General features: G+C 37.9%; 1 protein-coding gene across 1 annotated transcript in view; it reads right to left on the bottom strand.

The window, feature by feature from the left end:
• Positions 1-19,643, bottom strand: part of LOC110445468 — a 243,428-nt gene that overhangs the window by 103,356 nt on the left and 120,429 nt on the right. The gene's annotated exons all lie outside the window — the stretch shown is intronic.

Genomic DNA, 19,643 nt, shown 5'->3' with positions numbered 1-19,643 from the left:
TTGCGAGCTTTTGAACTTCCCCCCTTTTCTGAGCGGGACATCTCCTTGGGCATGTCTTTGCTACTACTTTCAGCGCGTGGCGAAGCGAGATCTTTAGAGAGAGTTCCCTTGTTGTGATGGCTAGAGGTATCTGGCAAGTCTTTCGGGCGCGTGTACATTTCCGTTACTATACCACTGTCTTTGCTTTCCTGTTTGTGCATCTGCCGGCGAATCTTGTCCTCGTGTCCCCCGTCTCTAGTCATAGAAGCCTGGCGTTGAAGCTGACTGTCTCGCGTCTTACCATGCCCTCCTCCTACTTTTTTATGTTTTACACCCGAGGAGGATGACGACTTTGAGCTAGCTGACTGATGATTTGGCCTTTCAGATTCGTATGTTGGCATATTCTTAACCCAAATTTTCACAAAAACTTGTGTATTTCCTTTAAAAGACACATTCACATGTATGTAGAATAAATTTCACAAACTTCGAAAAATATTGACAGCATTGTGACAGCACAATAAAAAAACCAATTTTTCCCTCAAACAGCACTGAACTGTTTGATTGCTACAGGTAAGTATTCCAATCAAAGCACCTGAGTTTGCAGGTGAGATAAATATATATAAGTACCAGGTAATTTTCCAACGGCATCACACATCAATACTTGGCCTAAGAGCCATGCTGTGGGGCTAATCTCCCGTAGGGTATCAGTGGCTGTTGTTGTATACGATTATGTCCTCGCACTCATTATCCATCCACACACGGGTCTCCACAACAAATACTACTAAAACCCTTCTTTATAAATAAACTGATCCTAAAGCTACAAGCACAGGATTGCATAAGGAAGATATTTTTACATCCCAGCCAGCCTAACAGAGCCAGAGGTAGTTTATCAATGATCTCGAAAATGAGTGTGTCTCAATGTTTGTTGTACATCTATCTCCACAAGCACCGAGGAGGAGAGTGTAGCCAGCCTGGTGCTGTCAGTGGTGTGTCAGCCGGTGGTGTACTAGCCTGGGGTAGCTACAGCAGGTACAGCTATTTTGGGAACACCCCCTTCTTAGTGATGTATTGTGGAGTAGATGACTGCATGCTGTCCATATGTACTCAGTTATACACACAGCCAGCTCACCACCGTACATTGCACAACCTCCGCCCTGTGAAACCTGCCCATATCCTACCTTACAGGGGACAACCTCCGCCCTGTGAAACCTGCCCATATCCCACCTGACAGGGGACAACCTCCGCCCTGTGAAACCTGCCCATATCCCACCTGTTAGGGGACAACCTCGGCTCTGTGAAACCTGCCCATATCTCACCTGACAGGGGACAACCTCCGCCCTGTGAAACCTGCCCATATCCCACCTGACAGGGGACAACCTCTGCCCTGTGAAACCTGCCCATATCCTTCCTGACAGAGGACAACCTCCGCCCTGTGAAACCTGCCCATATCCCACCTGACAGGGGACAACCTCGGCCCTGTGAAACCTGCCCATATGCCACCTGTTAGGGGACACCTGACAATGCAGACAAGGGGTAAGCAGAGTCTCACTAGACAGGGGTTTTACTGCAGACCAAGGGTATTATAGAGAGGGTTCAATATAGACAGGGGTTTTATAAGGCAGGGGGTTATCATTATTGACAGGAGTCACTTTAGGCAGGGCATTACTATTATAGTACAGGAGGCAATTACTGGGAGGTTGTTACTATTATCAAATACAGTTTCCTGATCAATGTACTTTTAATGTAATAGTTTGAAAACTGATTATTTTTTGGTTATCATAATTCACAAATAATGCACATGAAATTTATAAATTTAGATAAACAGATATGCAACACAAGAGTTACTCCCCTTTGTTACTATAATGGTAGTGAGCATGGTAATTATGCAGTGTGTATGGAAAAATCTCGTCATGACAGAATAAATATCCACCATGTGTAGCTTCAATAGTCACCTTCTGTAACTCAGCTATCAATTATGTAGCTAAAATACCTACCAAAACATTACCAAATATCTATCATGTGTAGTTTAAATATTTACCAATGTAAAACTTAATATCCACATGTACATTTTATATATCAAAATCCTACAGTAGGTTTTACTAAAATATCCTCCTTGTGTTGTTAAAATATCCACCATAAGTAACTAAATAAAATACAAGCTGTGTAACTAAACCAGAATACTAAAAGGTCAGCCAGGGCCCCGCCATGTGCCTGACCGTATCCTCCACCCCCTCATCTCTACCCCTCCTCTCTACCCCCATGGTCTTAGTATTAGTAACTTTGACATTTAACCTTAAAATTGACTAGTAGTTCTATTGCATATCTACATATCACAGTGTATCACCATGTCAAATTTAAATAAGATTAGACTTTTGGATTCCGAAAAAAAGGACTGTCCAACCCCCCTGCCCCCCTATTTTTAGTAACAGTGACCTTGACCTTAGAATTTTGTAAACCCGTACTGCACATCTACATTTCACAGTGAATCACCATGTAAAATTTCAGAAAGAACAGTATTTTGGATTCAGAGATAATTGCAAGAAAAAAATATCTTCCAATATCTACAATATGTAACTAAAATATTACCACATCCTAGAAAAATATCCACTAAATATTACTAAAATATCCACCACATAAAATTGAAATATCTACCGGATGGAACAGAAATACACAATATGAAATTAGGCACATGAATGTTTTATAATTAGGAAGTGTTCAGGTCGTTTCATGGCCATTGGAAACCAATCATGTTGTTCCCTAAGGTCTGATTAGGCTTGATTGAACATTCTGAACGGCTCACAAAAGTCTAACAAAGCTTGAAGTAACTAAATAAAAGATACCAGAGTCTTGGCTCCTACTATTGGCAGATACAGGATGTTGCTGGTACGCAGGTCTTTTCTCTTCTCTGTTCTGTTCTTGAACAAGCACATGTACAGGTACCAAGGGGTTCATTGAACCAAGTTACAACATGATCTTTGAGGGGTTTGTTCTATGCAAGGTTTTCCGATCCATCCTAAATTGGATCATGCACAACTATAGACAAACTAGGTCGGACGCATAGAAAGTTTCACCATGATCCCTTGGTAATTTCAGAGAAACAGTCGTAACAGACTTCACATACTATCAAAATGTACAAGATGGTCTGGTGGCCATTTTGTTTCCCCTGAATCTCCTAAAATTTAAATGAGGAACAACAACAGATAAAGGGAATCCCGTATACCATGTTTTGTAATGATCTTTGCAGCAGTTCCGGAGAAATTGTGGTAATAACCTAAACATGGAAAATCCAAGATGGCCACTTGGTAGCCATCTTGCTTTTTTTTATCCATCTAAGTGATCATGCATTACAAGTTTCATAATGATCCATTAAGTAGTTTCTGAGAGAAGATACAACAAAAACTGTTCACAGACAGACTAGCTGAATATATGGTGAATGCTGGACCCAGACGAAAGGCAATTTGAGGAGCCCACGTACCATCTGATAATTATGGTGAGCTCAAAATGTAATCTGGATGCGCAAAATCAGGCTGTTCCATCAATTGTTTATTCATAGTCCCCACGTTTCAAGAGCCTTAAGATAAGAAAAGTGGAGCTGCTCAGGTGTTAATGTGAGAATTGTGATGCGTAATATTCAAAATTTAATAACATTCTCAATGGGATAAAACTATCTAAGTCAAAGGCTATGCACACTAAGACTGAGAATCACCCTTAATACTTGTAACTCTCTTTTTGTAATATTTTTTTTAAAAACTGGGGCCCCTTAGGTACATACAACTACTTGTACTGACTTACATAGGAAATAACAGGTACAGCATTTGACATAATAATCGCCCTATCCCATATAAGCACCCCTTTTTCTAATTCGCAAATCCTGTTCGTTCACTATTGTTTACCAGTTTACTTAAAAGGTGTCTTTTATGGCATTATGGCTATATCTGAGAAATTTGTTAAGTTTTGATAAATTGCTAAGCACAAATGGCACTTAGTCTTTGGTTGAAAACAATATCTGTTTTATATCTTAAATAGGCAAAGGTGTGGTGTTACATTCTCATGCCAAACAATATAGATTTATAAAATTCTGCTAACATTATGCACAGGAAAACAAAAATCATTTATGAAATATTATAAAATATAATGTATTATGAAAGTGCAACTTTTTACAAGCATCATACTGTGTCTTAAGAAAATGGACAGATGGTATATTGTTTTATAGTACATGAAAATCAAATCTGCCAATCGGACGGATTCTTATTATCAAAATGTTCACAACTAAAAGTAAATGCAGCCAATCTAGAAACACATATCACGAACTAAGAATGTCCATGATAAATGTACAAAGTTGGAAATGTCTGGTGTTTAACACATAAGTTAATTTGACTGAACTACTTAAACAAACATTTAGTTAAAATATCACTATCAAAATTATGATAAAGATTTAAAAACTAACCTATTTTGCTGTTAAAACAAACTAAAACTGTAATGCCCCTTACTTGACATTATGTCTCGGCCAATCAGAGGCCTGCTTAGCAGCCAACTTGAATCCAAAAATTAGATGTAAGCCTTTTTGATTATGTGGCATATCCCCATTGTATCACTCCAACAAAGTAATCAACAAGTCTCAGCCCCATGGAACTCCAGTTATATAACTGTTATTGTCTCAGCCAATCAGGGGCCATGGTGGCCATCTTGAATTCCCAAACTGAAAGGTTGGCCATTTGATGTAAAGTATATCCCCTATGAAATTTCCCGAAAGTTTTCTTGTAACTGGTCACAGATGGACGGAGACACAGAGAAGCTGAATCCCTCCCACCCCAACTAACTTCATTGCAGAGGGTAAAAATTAAAAAAAAAATATAATGTAAATTTACTGTAAACCAAACTTCAGAACCATTGTCAATGCAAATATTTTCACACCGCAATTTTGATTAAAGGGTCTAAAAGTGAACATTTCCACACACGAAAGTTTCCCCTTCTAATTCTTAAACAGTTGTCAAGAGGACTCAAACTACTACTCACTGTTGCAGAGGCTGCTTGTAGTTAAACCATCTTTTGGACAGTATTTTTTCCACTCAGATGAATATAAATTGCATGATGCACAATAACTTCACATGAAAATTCATCTTGAACCAAATAAACAACACAGTTTATACTGACTTAATTTCATTCCCAAATGAAAATCTATCAATAAACACTTAACTAGGCATGCATGGTTTCGGACAATTCCCCGTTGAAGTGTGTAGGGGCCTTTGATAACAGAATACTAAAAACAGAAGCTTGGAATACCAATATGGAAAGTGGAGGTCAGCAAACACATTGTGAGCTTGAGGAAGTTGTATGCCTGGCTGACCACAAAGTCGATAGCATAACGCATGATTGACTACGATGGTGATATAGCCTATAGATCTCATGGTATCACAGGAAGCAAATAACGTAATAGCTGACCCTCGAAGTCCTGTGTTTCTGGTGTAATTGCAATGAAAACATCTATCTCCATACATCTATTTACCAAACTGTGTTGCGGACATCCAAACATACATCTTCATGCAAACGAGGTGCACACCAAACACATACATCTCCATACATACACAGAGAACCACCCAATACATCAACTGGTAAACTGGAAACACAATCCCATATGTCTATATTCTTAAAAACATTGAGCACCACCCCATTTATTTATCAACTGACAAGAAGAGATATTTCTACATTCCATTACATATTGAGCACAATACCTGACATCGACATTCCTTTATACTTTGAACATAGTGTGTCACATTCCCACATTCCAACAAATCGAAAGCACGACCCCAATTTTTCTAAATTCTGAGAAACAAACATATCTCATACAAATCAACTGACAAAACAATATAATTACCGAACAACTAATAGCATAGTGATACACCTTCAATAGTGCTGTGTATATGTGTAGTGTGTTGATACACCTCCGGTGCTACTGTGTATCTGTGAAGTGTGTTGATACACCTCCAGTGGTACTGTGTATCTGTGTAGTGTGTTGATACACCTCCAGTGGTACTGTATATCTGTGTAGTGTGTATATGTGTAGTGTGTTGATACACCTCCAGTGGTACTGTATATCTGTGTAGTGTGTATATGTGTAGTGTGTTGATACACCTTGGGTGGTACTGTGTATCTGTGTAGTGTGTTGATACACCTCCAGTGGTACTGTATACCTGTGTAGTGTGTTGATACACCTCCAGGGGTACTGTATATCTGTGTAGTGTGTATATGTGTAGTGTGTTGATACACCTTGGGTGGTACTGTGTATCTGTGTAGTGTGTTGATACACCCCCAGTGGTACTGTGTATATGTGTAGTGTGTTGATACAACCCCAGTGGTACTGTGTATCTGTGTAGTGTGTTCATACACCTCCAGTGGTACTGTGTATCTGTGTAGTGTGTTGATACACTTCCAGTGGTACTGTGTATCTGTGTAGTGTGTTCATACACCTCCAGCGGTACTGTGTATCTGTGTAGTGTGTTGATACCCCCCCAGTGGTACTGTGTATCTGTGTAGTGTGTATATGTGTAGTGTGTTGATACACCCCCAGTGGTAGTGTGTATCTGTGTAGTGTGTTGATACACCCCCACTGGTACTGTGTATCTGTGTAGTGTGTTGATACACCCTGTAGTGTGTTGATACACCTCCAGTGGTACTGGGTATATGTGTAGTATGTTGATACACCTCCAGTGGTACTGTGTAGATGTGTAGTATGTTGATACACCTCCAGTGGTACTGTGTATATGTGAAGTGTGTTAATACACCTCCAGTGGTACTGTGTATCTGTGTAGTGGGTTGATACACCTCCAGTGGTACTGTATATCTGTGTAGTGTGTTGATACACCTCCATTGGTACTGTGTATCTGTGTAGTGTGTTGATACACCCTGTAGTGTGTTGATACACCTCCAGTGGTATTGTGCATATGTGCAGTGTGTTGATACACCTCCAGTGGTATTGTGCATATGTGCAGTGTGTTGATACACCTCCAGTGGTATTGTGCATATGTGCAGTGTGTTGATACACCTCCAGTGGTATTGTGTATCTGTGTAGTGTGTTGATACACCCCCACTGGTACTGTGTATCTGTGTAGTGTGTTGATACCCCCCCAGTGGTACTGTGTATCTGTGTAGTGTGTCTATGTGTAGTGTGTTGAAGCGCCTCCAGTGGTACTGTGTATCTGTGTAGTGGGTTGATACACCTCCAGTGGTACTGTATATCTGTGTAGTGTGTATATGTGTAGTGTGTAGATACACCTCCAGTGGTACTGTGTATCTTTGTAGTGTGTTGATACACCTTCAGTGGTACTGTGTATCTGTGTAGTGTGTCTATGTGTAGTGTGTTGAAGCGCCTCCAGTGGTACTGTGTATCTGTGTAGTGTGTTCATACACCTCCAGTGGTACTGTGTATCTGTGTAGTGGGTTGATACACCTCCAGTGGTACTGTATATCTGTGTAGTGTGTTGATACACCTCCAGTGGTACTGTTTATATGTGTAGTATGTTGATACACCTCCAGTGGTACTGTGTAGGGTGGTGGGTTTTGATACACCCCCAGTGGTACTGTGTATCTGTGTAGTGTGTTGTTACACCTCCGGTGGTACTGTGTATCTGTGTAGTGTGTTGTTACCCCTCCGGTGGTACTGTGTATCTGTGTAGTGTGTTGATACCCCCCCAGTGGTACTGTGTATCTGTGTAGTGTGTTGATACCCCCCCAGTGGTACTGTGTATCTGTGTAGTGTGTTCATACACCTCCAGTGGTACTGTGTATCTGTGTAGTGGGTTGATACACCTCCAGTGGTACTGTATATCTGTGTAGTGTGTTGATACACCTCCATTGGTACTGTGTATCTGTGTAGTGTGTTGATACCCCCCCAGTGGTACTGTGTATCTGTGTAGTGTGTTGTTACCCCTCCGGTGGTACTGTGTATCTGTGTAGTGTGTTGATACACCTCCAGTGGTACTGTGTATATGTGCAGTGTGTTGATACACCTTCAGTGGTACTGTGTATCTGTGTAGTGTGTTGATACACCTTCAGTGGTACTGTGTATCTGTGTAGTGTTTTCCAGTGAAGCTGTGAATGGTTGCCTATCAATAAGTTAACTAGGGCTATTGGAATATATATTAGCCTCACCAGTCAGAAAGTGTATGCATTCTTTAGTATCCAGAGTCCCAGGGTTCTATCTCTGAGGTCAAAGAAAACCCAGGACATGCATGTCCATTCCCCTGTGTGCACTCAACCAAGGCTAAGCACTCCAGGTCACAATTCAGATTGACAGTAGTCAGAGAAATATTGATAAATCATTGGACAAATTATCCAATTTTGTATGATATAGTATGGAGATATTTTTACAAATAAGCTTGCGGATTACAAATTGAAAATCGTGGATTTTACGAGAAAAATATTTATTATATTATGAAAAGCTGGAATACCACTGATGCCACACGAAGCACATAAAACTAAAACAAGTGTCACTGTGTATGGAAGCAGCAGACATGCATTGTTGTTTTTAAGCAGGAATCGTCCTCAGTGCCTAGTAAATACATTGTGTAATATCTACCATTGCTTTTCTCCCCATGGGCTTTTCTCCATATGGTGGACATAAACAATAGTTCTCGATTATTAACAATATAAAACGATTTACCTCTTATCATAGACATGAACAGCATGTCCCTCTAATGGAGGTTTTAAACTGAAGGAAGGAGGACATAACATTTCCCTCCAATAGAGGACACAACATTTCTCTCCAATAGAGGACACAACATTTCCCTCCAATAGAAGACATGACATTTACCTCCAATGGAGGACACAACATTTACCTCCAATGGAGGATACAACATTTCCCTCCAATAGAGGAAACAACATTTCCATCCAATAGAGGACACAACATTTCCCTTCAAAAGAGGATACAACATTTACCTCCAATAGAGGATACAACATTTCCCTCCAATAGAGGACACAACATTTCCCTCCAATAGAAGACATGACATTTACCTCCAATGGAGGACACAACATTTACCTCCAATGGAGGATACAACATTTCCCTCCAATAGAGGAAACAACATTTCCATCCAATAGAGGACACAACATTTCCCTTCAAAAGAGGATACAACATTTACCTCCAATAGAGGATACAACATTTCCCCCCAATAGAGGACAACACATTTCTCTCCAATAGAGGACAAAATATTTCTCTCCAATAGAGGACACAACATTTCCCTCCAATAGAGGAAACAACATTTCCATCCAATAGAGGACACAACATTTCCCTTCAAAAGAGGATACAACATTTACCTCCAATAGAGGATACAACATTTCCCTCCAATAGAGGAAACAACATTTCCATCCAATAGAGGACACAACATTTCCCTTCTAAAGAGGATACAACATTTACCTCCCATAGAGGATACAACATTTCCCTCCAATAGAGGACACAACATTTCACTCCAATAGAGGACACAACATTTCTCTCCAAAAGAAAACACAACATTTCCCTCCAATAGAGGACACAACATTTCTCTCCAATAGAGGACAAAACATTTCTCTCCAATAGAGGACAAAACATTTCTCTCCATTAGAGGACACAACATTTCTATCCAATAGAGGACAAAACATTTCTCTCCATTAGAAGACATGACATTTCCCTCCAACAGAGGACACAAGTTTCCCTCCAAAAGAGGACACAACCTTTCCATCTAATAAAGGAAACAACATTTCCCTCTATTGAAGGACATTAACTTTATTCCCTCAAAAAAAGGACATAACATTTCCTTCTAATGGATAACATAAACAACATTGCCATCACAGAGGCCATAAAATCAACATTTACCTCACAGAGGCCATAAAAACAATTCCTTCCCTCATAGAGACCATAAAAACAATATTTCCCTCATAGAGTCCATAAAAACAACTTTTCCCTCAAAGAGACCATAAAAACAATATTTCCCTCATAGAGACCATAAAAACAACATTTCCACCATGGAAGACATAATCAACAACATTTCCCTCTTATGGAGGATGTAAACAACAACATTTTCCTCTGATGGAGGACTTAAACAACAACATTTCCCTCTGATGGAGGATGTAAACAACAACATTTCCCTCCAATATTTTGGACATAACCAGCAGATTTTGTCCTCCTAATGCCACACATTTAGAGAGAAACATTGAATATTATAACCCTTTTGAACAAAACACTGTCAGGGCAATTTATACAGTCACCTAAAATTGATGTGGGTTGACTGTATGAAATGCTAGAACGGTTTCAACTTTAAATCACTTTCCCTTGCAGAAGGTAAAATACAGCTCTCAACACCATCTTAATTTTACGTCTCTTTCTCAGGATTTGACATTTTCATAGTGGCTCTATTTAATTGTCTTTCTATCGATTTGAGCAATGAAACGGATCAATCTGTTGAAGTCAGCTCCTCCCTTCCAATCAGTTTTTCTCACTCTAAGTGGTTGCCTTCCTCTCACAAAATATGTCAAATGCTTTTTGTCTTACACGGCCCAGACTGCTGACTTCGTGAGTGGAATATCTGTGGCTCAGGGTGGCAGTCAGACCACATCCGTCGTCAAAGTGCTGTTAGATTATTGAATCTTACAGTTCAGTTTAAGCCGGTAATTTTATTTTATAAATATATAAAATAGAAACGTAATCTTGGTTCAAAATAATTGACAAACAACACAAATTTGTTCAATTTATGTAAAATTTCACACAGAAATATCCATCAGAACACTTTATTTAACAAGCTACCAAATTAACTGCCCTTTAAACATGATCCCTACAGTCTTCTAACAGGATTGGAGTAACAAGGTTTTTTTCAAATCAATTTTTCTAATAACAATTAATTTCAAAAGTACATGCCTTTGCTTTTGAATGCTTGTACTTAGTTCAAAATTTAGTTTGATCTAGAAAACGTCAGAAAGACATAAATAACCCCAAGCCCCACCTATAGCTAGCTCCCTTGCCTTGAAGTCAATAAACTGATGACAATGAATCTCAGGTGACAAAATAGCAACGGTGGACCTATGAATAGCAACAGTGACCTTGGCATTGACCTTGGGACCTGGAAATAGGAACTTGTTTTAATTTTTATCATACTTGAGCTTTGTAAATATTTTGATGAAAATTTGTTAAGAGATGAAGTCGATAGAGCCACAACAATAAATCATGATGGGATGAACATATTGGATTGGTCATACAATATCTCCCCCTACCCACACCCCCCACCCCACCAAACCTCTCCATAATATACATTATTAATATGGGGTTCTCATTGAGAACAAAAATGTCATATGTAATCAGGGCCTTTAAGTAGTAAAATACAACTTAGTATGCATAACAGGGGCCTTTTAGTAGGAAAACATTTAAGTATACAGGGCCTCTCAACAGGAGGATATCCATAACTAAAGGGCCTCTCAACAGGAGGACCTTTTATTAGTATCCATAACTTAGGGCATCTAAACAGGAGACTCATTTAGTATACATATACAGTAACTAGGGCTTCCTCATGGTAGAACCTTTTAGTATACATAATTAGGGTCTCTTTGTTGGAGAACTATTTAGTATACATAACTAGGGCCTCTTTGCTGGAAAACTGTTCAGTATACATAAATAGGGCCTCACAAATTTGTAAAGGTCCAAGGCCTCTAAACAAACTACTCTAAAAACAGAATGCAGACAGATCCATAAGAATAGTCTGAAGATTGGGAGAGTCTGGTGCAGTAATTAGGGAAAATAATAAGTGAAAGTCTGGTAAGTATTCCTCATATTGGTATAAAATGAGAAATTCGATCTAGCAGTGAATCTCTCACTGTACAGGAGATTGAGGAATACAACCTATGACAGACATGCGATAACGTGGGAGAGGCGCAGTTCCATCAATTTTACACCAAACAGGCCAGCGTGATAATTATGATTAGTAACTTAATTAGTTTTGAAATCCTTTAAGAACCTTTAACCAGTTTCCCTTCAGCATCATTGAATGTCAGGTTCAATCTTAATTTGTTAAGGAGAGAAAAAAGTGGCCCATTATTCACGCATGAGCCTCGAATTTCTCCTCAATTTATCACAGAATTATGCAGAAAGGTTTTGCCTTGTTTTCTAAAGACATTTGTCTTGACAAAAATAACTCAAAAGAAGCGATATTTTCATAAAGAACTCTTGTGATTTGCAATGTTAAAGTCTGAGAGAACAAATTAACTACAGATTCCATGCATGTTGGCAACCATTTATTGTCCAGCATTTGAAAACAATATTTAAAAGCCTACAGGATGCATATATATTGTCAAGAGCCTACAGCAGGCCTATATTGTGTCAAGAGCCTACAAGAGGCCTTTATCTTGTCAAGAGCCATCAGGGGGGTATTATCTTGTTGAGAGCCTACACGAGGCCAGGTATATCTTGTTGAGACCTACAAAAAAGGGACCTATATCTTGTCTTAAGGACCTACAAAAGGATATTGTCTTGTTGAGAGAGCCTACAGGAGGCCTATATCTTGTTGAAAGCATACAGGAGGCCTGGTATATCTTGTTGAGAGCCTACAAAAGGCGACCTATATCTATTCTAGAACCTACAAGAGGAAATTGTCTTGTTGAGAGCCTTCAAGAGGCCAGGTATATCTTGTTGAGAGCCTACAAAAAGGCGACCTATATCTTGTCTAAAACCAGAGTACAAGAGGATATTGTCTTGTTGAGAGCATACAGGAGGCCTAGTATATCTTGTTGAGAGCCTACAAAAAGGCAACCTTTATCTTGTCTAGAACCTACAAGAGTATATATTTTCTTGTTGAGAGCATACAGGAGGCCTATATCTTGTTCAGAGCCTACAAAAAGGCGACCTATATCTTGTCTAGGGCCTACATGAGGATATTGTCTTGTTGAGAGCCTACAAGAGGCCTATATCTTGTTGAGAGCCTACAGTAGGAATATATCTTGTTGAGAGCCTACAGTAGGCCTATATCTTGTTCAGAGCTTACAAAAAGGCGACCTATATCTTGTCTAGGGCCTACATGAGGATATTGTCTTGTTGAGAGCCTAGTCTATATTTTCTTAAGAGCCTGCAGGAGTCCTTTATCTTGTCAGGAGCCTACAGAAGGACTAAATCTTGTCAGGAGCCTACAGAAGGACTAAATCTTGTCAATGGCCTACAGCAGGATATTGTTTATTGAAGGCCTTTATTTTGTTTAAAGCCTGCATTAGAGGATTTTGTTGTGTTGAGACCCTAAACAGAAGGATATTGTCTTTTTGAGAGCCTACAAGGTTATATCTTGTCAAGAGCCTACAGGAGGCCTATATCACGTCTAGGGCATACAGGAGGTATATATTTTGTCAAGAGCCTACAAGAGGATACTGACTTGTCAAAAGCCTACAGAAGGCCTATATATCTTGTTTGGATCAGCCTACAAGAAGGCCTACAGTTTTCTTAAATTCGGGGTAATTCCAGGTAATTATTTTTTGCTATTTTCATTCTGACACTTTCCTTTTTGACAATCTGAAGACCTGATAGTGTATTACCACACTAATTATCTTGAAATATCTTCATTAATTCAAGAACAAGAAAAAAATCCTATTAAATTAGGCCATTGTCACCCAGACATAACAAATGGACTCTTTGAATTATTGTCTGAAGCTAATCCCTTTCTGGCAGAGAGCATTCACAGGGGTATCTCCTGGGAACCTGGTGTGAATTAATCAAAACTTGTTAGTTTCTACACTCAAATAATTAACATGAATTGATGCATCCATTTGCGGAATGCTGCAAAATAAAATTCCTAAACGAGGATCGAAGGCTTGATGGGGAAGGAGTTGCATCAGTGCATGGATCACGTAAAACCTTCTTCATGAGAAAGTAATCGTAACTTTTATAAAGGATTCGGGATATAAAATCGTAACTTTTATAAAGGATTCATCGATATAAAATCGTAACTTTTATAAAGGATTCGTGATATAATTACAAACACATATGTCAGGGCTCTTTTATTATCAACAAGTTCCCATCTGTATGTAAGATGATTGTCCTCCGCTGTTTATGATCTGATGATACGCTATTGAGATGTCTATGAGGTGTATCCTCTTTGTTAGATGTTATCTGGACATCTACTTATAACAAGGTAATGAGAAAACCAGCCACTAATGCATCATCAACAGTTCAAGGGCTTTAGACTCTGAACCAATGGTGAATGGATGAGTTCACTCTAATGTACATAAACACAGATTCCAAATCTGTTTCTCTCATGAAATATCTAAATGAGAATATCTACATTGTACAGGATCATTTACTGTAAAAAGAATCTGTACAAATATAGCTCACCAAAAGTTCGGCGTAGGTCAATTATCTCAATTCTGATCTTATTAATAGTTGACCTTTATAGAATAAGACAAGACAAAGTTTCAATTTAGACCTTAGTGGTTAATCTTTAAAACAGACAAGAGTTCCAAGAGACCTTGATGCTCACTTCATTAAGTTAAGATAAAAAAATATGTTTCAGCCAATTAAAGGCTAGGGTGACCATCTTGGATTTTCTGAGCTGCACAAAAAGATACAAAACTTGTTGGGAAGCTAATAGGAAACAATCAGTGCAGCTGTTCCTGAGGAGAAGATGAACATTTTTTAGCCAATCAGAGGCCAAGACAGTCATTTTGGATTTATGGATTTGCTTGGAAAAACAAGTATACTGAGTATTGCTAAAGCAACACATGTCCACTACCCGCCCCCGCTAGCTATTACACTGTAATGATTTATAAAAATGGTGCCCTTTGGGGTTAATTTAGTTTGGGAAAATGAAAAGTATACAATTATAGCTAGTAACTGATTTTAATGTAACAATATTACAAGAAATTCTAATGTAAGTATTATGACAGAGGAATTATATATAATAAAATGATTGACAACCCTGAAACTCGCATTTGTTCGAGATATTATTGTCCTTTGTTAATTGTGTGAAGTTTGATCCAAATCCCTCAAGGAATGAAACCGCTAGAGCGCTGACAATGAACTTTCTAAAAATAGTAATGGTGACCTTGACCCAACAACCCTGAAACTCGAACTTGTCTGAGATATTATTATGATCCTTTGTAATTGTGTGAAGTTTGATCAAAATCCCTCAAGGAATGAAGCCGCTAGAGCGCTGACAAGGATTTTCTAAAAATAGTAACGATGACCTTGACCTTGACCTAACAACCCTGAAACTCAAACTTGTCCGAGATATTATGGTCCTTTGTATTTATGAGAAGTTTGATCAAAATCCCTCAAGGAATGAAGCCGCTAGATCCCTGACAAGGATTTTCTAAAAATAGTAACAGTGACCTTGACCTGACAAACCTGAAACTCAAACTTATTCGAGATATTATGGTCCTTTGTATTTGATTAAAATCCCTCAAGGAATGAAGCCGCTAGAGTGCTGACAAACATTGGTGTTACATACGTACGTACACAGACGGATGGAGAGGAAACCTATAGTTCCCCCGGTTTCACCAGTAGGGGACTAATAAAAGCTCTTAGTCAGGACATCATAAGGAACATTTGTACCAAGTTTGAAGTCAATCTTCACAGTGACTTAAGCGGATACGTGCTAAAGTAGAAGTTGAAAATGTAAATTATTAATGTAAGGCTGACGATGCACAACGCATGCTAACAGACGAAGACGAATCAAAATAGCTCACATGAACAAATCACGTGAGCTAAAAATTGTAGATTTATCAATTTTGACCCAGTTCTACATCAGAAAATTATCAAATCACCTAGAAGTATCTTAAAATGGATATTATCTCCACTGAAAATAAATTTTCTACAAAACTCAGTTACCTAATGCTAACATATTGGTCTAGTTGTATACCTAAGAAATTTGCATGTTGCCGAAAGACTACAAAAGAACTTAAGCTGAGCTTTCTGCTTCCGTCATCAAATTAGCTGTAACAATCCAAAATTGTAGGTATAAACACAACAAGCCAAATTACACAGACCTACAGCTGTTACTGTTTTTGAGATGTAGATACATTTTTTATTACAAAATAAACATTCTCCAACAACATCAAACAACCAATTACAAGTGTGTATCGTTGCCGTTATCTAGTTAAAACATGATATTGGGGAAGGGCGTGTGCAGATAAAAAAAACTCTGGGTATGGTTTAATTACCTTTTACGACTATACATGAAAGTAAAACCTGAATTCTCATTTGCACATAAAAGAGAAAGACAATTTTCATCGCTCTTTTCTGGACTTTTCTTGTTGGACACTGGAATTGTCTGCAATATTTTCCTGTTCGTAGAGTTTGCTTAGAAAAAGTCATGACCTTTAATATTCAACAACGTTAATGGACATTACATATTTTCATCAAGAAATCCAATTATGTGTCGTTTGTTTGATATATGATTACGTTCAAATTACTCAGAGGTTAGGTCTGGTGCTCTTTACTTCGTGAAAAATTGGGTCAATTTTTAGCTAATCAGTTTACCAATAATTAATCTGTAAATACTGCAAATGTTGCTTACTGTATAGTTTTTTTTATTTGCGGGACTAACATTTTTGTGGTTGTCGGAAGGTCTCGATCAGAACTATAAGCTTGCAGGGATTAAATTTTCTTACAAATTATTGCCAAGTAAAAGAATCATATTCATGAGGTTACATTTATATTTTGAAGATGACATTTAATTCACAAGTGTTTTATAAAAATAACATAATATTTGATATTGAATTGTTGTTTTATCTTCATTATTCAGTAGTAAAAGGGTAAGTGGATTGTTTATCGTCTGTATATTTATGGCATCAATATTCGCTGGGTACTTCATTTCGTGCTATCTTTGGTGACTGCAAATATAGCAAACTCAAATCTCAAGCAAAAATGACCAACTACCTGGTATATATTACAATGTTTAACAGGGTTTTAATTTTCATGATTTTTGCTGTAACCATATTTCACGAAAAATACAACCCCATGCATTTAATAGAAACTTAATCCAATCTTACCAAAAAATAAGGGACCACTAAAAAAGAGGCTTTTACAGTACTCCATCATAAAGATAACGCTATAGCTATAAATATTCAGACAAGAGGATTAATTGTCATAATTAGTTAAGAAAAGTAACCCTATTATTATGAATGATCAATTAAGAGAATAACTTTTCAATTGTCATCACTTATAAAAAGGTACATTTAACCCATAAAATAATTTTTGAAAAAATTAATTCAAAGCAAAATATTTCAGAAGCAATCAATATAATTTTCTTTTATTTAGCATATACTTTTTAGTAGCTGATTATAGGTCAAGGACTAAATGTGTGAAGGATAACGTCAGAAAATGCTACAAATCCAGCAACTTTTACATTGAATTAGATCAAACTTTATTTAGTTTACAGTAACTACGAATCATGTGTATCAACTTCTTATGATTCCTAGCTAAATGGCCCAGATAGAAGCATGCAGGCAGTCATAATTTGGGAGGAAACTAGAGTATACATGTGGAAAAATCAAAGTGAGGCGCGCAGGCAACCCCATACCTTTTTACATCTGATCAGGCAATCAAACCCCAACCGTCTTAGTGAAAGGTGAATGCACTATCCCACGGCATCAACCGACTACCCAGGGTCTCTTGGACCAGTGAGGTCATATATACACATAAAGCAATAGTTGTATGTAACTTCCAAATATTTGACATTTTACATATTATTATCATTTTTACAACATTTTTGAAGTAATTACATCATATCTTAAAAAGTTTGTAAAGTATTTGTCTAATTAAATTTTATTTTACAACAATTGCGAAACAAGTTCCATCAACTTATATTTATCACTCTTGTTGGCCTGGATGGTAGTGCGCAGGGGGTCTTAATGTCAGACCAAACTGGAGTGCCCAGAGAAAACTGAGGTGGTTGGGCAGGTGATCCCATACCTTTTCACATCCAAACAGGGAATTGAACCCTGGCCGCCTTGGTGAAAGGCAAGTGCGCTATCCACTGTGCCGAACCGAGCACTCAATAGTATTTGTATTTGTGTCAGCTACATGATAGGTGACTGTTTGTTGTGTAGGTTTGTGTGTACAGGCTGGTGAGGCCAGTACTTATCAGTAGGCGTTGGTAACACTATAATCAGGTATGACAGGGTGTTAATGTTTTTACATCATAACCAATCCTGTGACAGCCAGGCCTCCCTACCCCTGCCAGGATGGCACTGAAACTCTGTCTGCAGTAAAGAATCTCCTTATCTCATATCTATCTGAATTATAATACACCGACCCAAATCTGGGTCTGGTCTCGACACCCACAAACAAACTGGAAACTCCTCTCTCTCACTATAACTCATTAATTGTTACAGTCTGACCTAGTTCTGTTTCTATTTATAACACTCACAAAGCTTATAGGTTTCTCTTTATTTCACATTAATTGTAATAGTCTGACCTAGTTCTGTTTCTATTTTTAACATTCACAAATCTTAGGTATTTTCTCTCTATTTCACATTAATTGTAATAGTCTAGCTGACCTAGTTCTGTTTCTATTTTTAACAATCACAGACAAAGCTTAGGTCTCTTCTCTCTATTACACATTAACTGTTACAGTCTGACCTAGTTCTGTTTCTATTTATAACACTCACAAAGCTTAGGTCTTTTCTCTCTATTTCACATTAATTGTAATAGTCAGACCTAGTTCTGTTTCTATTTTTAACATTCACAGACACAACTTAGGTCTCTTCTCCCTATTTCACATTAACTGTAACAGTCTGACCTAGTTCTGTTTCTATTTTTAACACTCACAAACAAAGCTAAGGTCTCTTCTCTCTATTACACATTAATTATAACAGTCAGACCTTGAGTTCTGATTCTATTTTTATCATTTACAAACAAAGCTAAGGTCTCTTCTCTCTATTTCACATTAATTGTAATAGTCTAGCTGACCTAGTTCTGTTTCTATTTTTAACATTCACAAACAAAGCTAAGGTCTCTTCTCTCTATTACACATTAACTGTAACAGTCTGACCTAGTTCTGTTTCTATTTTTAACATTCACAAACAAAACTTAGGTCTCTTCTCTCTATTACACACGTACAGTCTGACCTAGTTCTGTTTCTATGTTTAACATTCACAAACAAAACTTAGGTCTCTTCTCTCTATTACACATTAATTGTAATAGTCTGACCTAGTACGGTTTCTATTTTTATCATTCACAAACAAAACTTAGGTCTCTTCCCACTAATACACATTAACTGTAATAGTCTGACCTAGTTCTGTTTCTATTTTTAACATTCACAAACAAAACTTAGGTCTCTTCTCTCTTTTACACATTAACTGTAATAGTCTGACCTACAAAAATGTAGTTCTGTTTCTATTTTTAACACTCACAAAGCTAAGGTCTTTTCTCTCTATTACGCATTAATTGTAATAGTCTGACCAAGTTCTGTTTCTACTTTTAACAGTCACAAACAAAGCTCAGGTCTCTTCTCTCTATTACACATTTATTGTTACAGTTTGACCTAAGTTTCTATTCTTAAGATCCTTCAGGGAAAGCACTGAACATGGAGAGATGAGATGTATACCTTGGCAATTGAAGTATCTCTAAGCCAAACACTTCTTTAGGTTGCTTCTTCCATATATGAGTGTGACAGGAGAAAGGAAAGGCAAGGATCCTGGGACACTGGAATCTGGGACCCTCTGAA

Source organism: Mizuhopecten yessoensis, unplaced genomic scaffold (assembly GCF_002113885.1).
Source record: "Mizuhopecten yessoensis strain PY_sf001 unplaced genomic scaffold, ASM211388v2 scaffold2307, whole genome shotgun sequence".
NCBI lineage: Eukaryota > Metazoa > Mollusca > Bivalvia > Pectinida > Pectinidae > Mizuhopecten > Mizuhopecten yessoensis.
Note: the sequence above shows the minus strand (reverse complement) of the source record. Positions and strands in the feature narration are given on the sequence as shown.